The 5,840-nt window shown below is 41.6% G+C and overlaps 1 long non-coding RNA gene across 2 annotated transcripts; it reads left to right on the top strand.

Moving 5' to 3' along the window:
• Positions 1 to 392: 392 nt before the first annotated feature.
• LOC103653293 (uncharacterized) lies at positions 393 to 4,811 on the top strand. Of its 2 annotated transcripts, none has more exons than XR_565387.4 (3): positions 393 to 1,559; positions 3,217 to 3,481; positions 4,443 to 4,811. It is a non-coding gene; the product is annotated as an uncharacterized lncRNA (long non-coding RNA). The 2 variants fall into 2 exon arrangements; XR_565386.3 differs by having other exon boundaries at positions 4,439 to 4,811.
• The last annotated feature ends 1,029 nt before the right edge of the window (positions 4,812 to 5,840 follow it).

The following is a 5,840-nucleotide window of genomic DNA, read 5'->3' as shown; positions in this document are numbered from 1 at the left end:
CACACAACAATGTCACATGAAAATACCTTTTTGTAGTCCATAATATTACCTTTTGGCTTATTTATATTGTCTTACAACAAATATCCTTTATTGTAAACATGTATGATATGACAATCGTTATGCTAATTTAGTTATAGAAACACTATGCATCTATATTTTAACATTTTATTTACAAAACATTTGGATTCCCTACTTATTTAACATATGTGCCGATGGCAGTGGATCAATAGTTACTTTACCAAATCTCTACTACTTACTAAGGCAGCAAGGAGTAGGTTGTCATTCCCTGTTCTGCCATTTCTGGTTTTGCATTCTCATTCCTGTTCTGCCATTCCCACCGTGAAACCTCTCTCCGACACTGCAGCCCGCTGCTCCCTCCCCCCTCCCTCGGCCCTCATATCTCAACCCACTAGTTCCCCTCCTCTCTTTCTCCCTCGCGCTCGACTCCCCTGCCGCCCCTTCCCGTCCCCACCCCGACGCTGGCCGCCATCCCCGCTCCCCTCCCCCACCCCAACACGATGAATGGGACGTCTGTGCCCGCCCCTGCCCTCCTTCTCCCTCGCATCTGGTGGTTTCCCTCCGCAAAGCAGGCAGCAGGCGACGACATCGACAGTCGCAAGCATCAACGACCATCGATGACTAACAACACCTTTCCTTCGGCCCAAGATCGGCATCTACAAACTCCTTCAAACATCTGTGCCTGGATCCAAGCTCAAACCATGGGTAAGAAAACGCATTGCATTTTCGGCGTCCTCCTCCTCGGATCGGTCGACTGCCCCGGATCGACAGCTTGTTCGGTGATAGAGTGCTCTGCCTCCCCCTTCTGAGTTCCGAAAGTGTGTTCCCCCATTTTTGGATGAACCCTAACAACATCTTATCTATATATGACCTCGATGTGGCATGACATTTTGGCCTCCTCCTAAGACAAATACATTGTTGTTAGCTTCTGGATTACCAATATCTAGTAGAGTAGCTTCGATTTGGATTTAGGATCGCATGACTTGGTCGCTGTGTACTTCAATCTGTTATTAATAGATCATGAAGTCAAGATTTGTTGCAATAACTAAAAAATTGCTTTATGTCACCTAGCCATTCCTAGAAAAGAAAGGGCAAACTCTCCTGGATGGTATTGTATATATTTGCAGTAGGGTGAACTTTTAGGGTCATGCATATACACATAGGAAGGACCTATGTTAACTTGGAATTGTTCAAGAAATATGTCATCCAAAGCAATGTCTTAGCATGTATGATGTACTTTTTATCACAAAATGTCTGTGGTATGGACCAATGAAATGCATTTATGCCTTCGGCTAATTTTTTACGCTCACAATTTCATTTACTCCATTTGTTTGTATACTTCTGCGAGGCAATGTAAACGGCATGGGCACAATTTTGCTGACCACGCCGGAGAGCAAAGAGGGAGAAAGGGAGAAGAAGAGACGGCGCGCGCAACTCATCATATGGCTCCACTGACGTCGTCGACTCCGACAACAACGAGTAGGAGATCACCATCGTGGGGTTGCTGTGGAATGGTGACCACCTCGACATACAGCTCAAAGGTATGCTCAGTTCTCTCCTCTCCTACCGTGCTCCTCTACCCTCATGCTCCAGACTGGGTATGACTATTCTATGGTGGATTGAGTTTATACAGGGAAAAGTTCAAAGATTATATGGTGGATTGAGTTTATATTGTTAGCAAAAAAATACTTCCATCTCTATAAATATATCCTTTTTTGTAGTAACATTTTTTCCCACTAAGCCACCAGCAATCCAAGTGAGAAAAAACTGAGAACCCATCCAGTTTGAGAATAAGTCGCAATGTTCTTTTTAGATTGATTTTTCAATTATTGACAGGAATAACTCTATATTTAGCTAGAATTTATATGTAAGTTGTTGGAGTTTCTCTAACAAAATCACAACACAAAAAGAGAATTTACAGTCCTTTTAACGTTACTTACAGTTTTCTCATCTCTGTTTGCTCCTGCAATCTTCTGGTCCAGCCCTCTTTGCTTGTTATTATATGAACATTTGCACCTTTAAAATCAAGTTTTTCTTCGTCATCACGACGTACCTGAACAAAGACCAAAATATATATTAACTTCTGAGGAAAAACACTTGCAGTTTCAAGACTGGTATTGTTTGAGAAGGCTCACCTTTCCCACACAACCTCCCATTGCGTACTCCAATCAATAAAGCTACCACACCAGTGAACAAAATGTGCCTAAATAATGTCATACCTATCGATGTGTATCCAACCAAAAAAGGAGTTTCCAGCAGAAAAAAAAATATACACACATTCTGATAACACCACATTTGAGTAAGGTGCATTAGTCATCCAAAATTAGAGATGGTCCAATTTAATTATTCAGCAATGGGGCAAGAGTATTTCTCTCCAACCTATTATCATCCTGATGGTTCAGTCCCAACTTCACATTTCTTGGTGGTGGTACCCGGCTGGATCTAGGATTGATGGTAAGAGAAGGCTATTTTTCTCTCCTTCAGCACTGCTATTATTTTGTCTATTTTTTCTTTCACCTCTTTCGTGTATTTCTCCATTGTGTGCAAAAACATTGGAGGCTGGAGCACCCCAGTCCCCATGTTACATCTGCTCTTGAAGTTGTACTAGTGGAGACTTGATTGAGCCTAACATAGTAACATGTTTAATGGAATTGAATATGCCTAGTCACTTATTTTAGCAACTACTAGGATGATGGGAGATTGTGTTGGGCTACGAAATATGCACTAGGACATTTCATCCTGCCGGTTTCATCCTGCTGCTTTTCAAACTCCTTCCGTGACTACATAATTACCATGAAACATTTGCACTAAACTCATGAATTCGTGTGGACATACTTGAGTATCAATCAATGTTGAAACTTGATTCTTTGCATGGCCTATTACAACCCTATTGTTGTCTTGTACTTCAACAAGAATAACATCCCCTGGCTCTCTAGATAACTGAAACATAAGTGATAACAAATGGTTCAAGAGTACTATCTATTTCCCTGTTTTGCTATTGAAATTTTTCCATCTGAAATGTCTGCTATTGAAAATTTTCTATCTGAAATGCACTGTGAGCTTTAAGAAACCAAACATTGAGGATGTTTTAGCATCCCAATTATCAAAGTTAAATACGCATATCTGGCTTAATATTATGTACTGCAATATTATTATATTTGCTCCTTATCAATGTATGATGTTGCAGTATTGTTGCAGGTTGGCAAAGAGAAGCTGGTTTTGGAAATTGGTTAGGCGGTTCTACAACGCCCTTGCTCTAAACCTTGTTTCTTGGGTCAAGCAATGAATAAACTACTACCCATTGAAATTGTGGATCTACTTTATTGGGACACTTTGGCTACAACCCATAAAAATAAGAGATCATTAGTCCCAGAGCTAGCGGATTGTAGTTGACTTCAACTGCTTCTACATGGTGATGCTCGCGCACCTTGCATTTGGATTTACAACCCGCCAAATTGAGCTGGTACCTATTTTCTCACTCGATTGGCAACCTGTAGAGGGTGTTGTCTTTTCACCTTATTTTTAATTTGTTTCACCTGTGTAGATTAAGAAAGCTAAAACCATACGTAAATATTTAGTTGCATCTAAGAGCATTAAACTAGTGACTTCAAAGTAATAGAAATTCAAATTAAAAGAATTATGGATTAGATAAAAAAAAAGACAGCAGTGACAACATTACTATGAATCAATCACTGGTATGTGGCATCTATTAAATTAGAACAAATAAGCTTTACTATTACTTGCTCAAGGCTCATGGGAGACAACGTTTTACCATCAATTGTGGCTGAAGGATGTGGCCCTTCCTCATTTTGTGGATACCAAAGATTGTCTAACATCTTTGGTATTGAAATCACATAAACCACAACATCTTCTGTTAACTATTTTAATTTTCTAATTCTTATGTTAGAACAACTTTTTTGGAGCTACTAAGCATGTCCTTAACAGACCCAAGTAGAAACTGAGATGTTGCGGCCCTCCCTTGGCTCGCATGTAGACAGTCGCACATGGGGCCCACATCCATAGATCTCAACTCCTTCACGCCGGTGCCGTGGTGTGGGGTGCCACCACCGGACATGAAGTGAGAGCCACACATGGAATCTGTAAGACACTGAGGTCGATAATAATTTGTGTTGTTTGCTTCCATGCAATCGTTGTGCACTAAAATATTGTTGAATAATTTATATATCGTTGCAATGCATGGGTATTGTACTATATATTTTTATGTAAACAACCACTTGATGCTAACAAAAATATAGAATAACAATTAGTATTTTTTGCATATCAATGTATTTTATCATAGTCCTTTTGGGTCTCAATGTATCTTATCATTACATGTTGACACCGTAGCAACGCACATGCATACACCTAGTAACTTCTTATAATGATCTATCTAGTTATTGATACTAATTATATATTCAAGACAGGAATACACAACATCCTGGTCGGTTTGTTGGTGTTTGTGACTCGACCGCGCACCATGGGGTTACCCACATGATGCTTTTGGGTAGGACGGCGTCGTTGATTGCGACTCGATGGTACGTGCGGAAGCACGTCAGTATTGCTCCTAGGTTTATATAGGTTTGGGCCGCTTTGAATTGTGTAACACCCTACTTCCTGTTGTGGCTATGTATTGGTTTCTGGAGTATGAGGATTACAAATAGGCTTTGGGATGGCTCGGTTGCTGTTGATGAGGATGGGGTGAGATGAGATAATTTTGTAGGGGCCCTCCTCGGCTTACATACATGACCAGAGAGTTATCCCTTTACAAGTTGTGATCACTATTACTTCACTTATCTCCTTTGTCTTAGCTTGCAGTCCTATATATCTAGAGCCTTGATCACCTTCTTGTCCGAGTTATCGCCGAATGCTTGGCTCCTCACGCGCTTACAACTGCGCCACCCAAGATATTTGTGCTTCGATAGCGCCTAAATTGGATGTCGATCTTTGTTCCTGGATTGGGCTCGCCTAACTCAGCTATAACCTGCTGGCCCATCCCATAGGACGAACCAATGGGAGGCCCATCAAGCAGCCCACGATACGTTTTAGTGTTCATGAGGACCTGAGGGATATCTATCCCCCATAAGACCCCCGAGGCTCAAGCCAACTTTTGAGAGTAGTTGGCTCGAGACTCTAAGGAGAAACGATGTCGTTTGCTTCTTACAAGCTTTTTGAAGGCATTTTTGTTCCATTCTTGTATCTGTTGGGTGCACCGTGCACCCAATGGGTGTAGCCCCCGAGCTTTGAATTGACTTGAGTATCGATCAACTTATTCGTCTTCATGGTCTGCTTTGGAGTTCAACATTTTTTTCGTCCTTGTGTGCACCCAATGGGTGTAGCCCTCGAGCTTTAAATTGATCTGAGTACTAATCAACTCAAAGGTCTTCACAATCTGTTTTTAGAAAACTTAGGTTTATTATAACGATCGTACCAGACTGAGATTTGCCCAGCTGAACCTACGTTGGCCGAGGTCTAGCCGAGTGAAATCTGGCCGACTGAGTCTAAGCCAATAGAAGTCCTGCTGGATGACATTCAGCTAGGGCTTTTAATGTGACCGCTGACTAGGTTCCAGCCGATAGAAGTCCGATTGACTCCAGTTTGATAGATCTTGAGTTTTTCATTTTGTAACTCCTGCGGATATCTTGTGGATCATGTTGCTTCAAAAAATCCCAAAAAAATCTGGTTTGTACACCCAATGGGTGCGCCCAATGAGGGTGTATGTTGTCTTGTCTCAAAATAGTAACCTGGTGCGATAGGGGGTAGTAATGCGCCTGAGTGGTTGGTATTACTCCTCCTCGGTGCCGTGTTACGCCAATGGGTGTCAG

This window comes from Zea mays, chromosome 4, assembly GCF_902167145.1.
Source record: "Zea mays cultivar B73 chromosome 4, Zm-B73-REFERENCE-NAM-5.0, whole genome shotgun sequence".
In the NCBI taxonomy this organism is placed as follows: domain Eukaryota; kingdom Viridiplantae; phylum Streptophyta; class Magnoliopsida; order Poales; family Poaceae; genus Zea; species Zea mays.
This window is presented reverse-complemented; position numbering and strand designations above follow the sequence as displayed.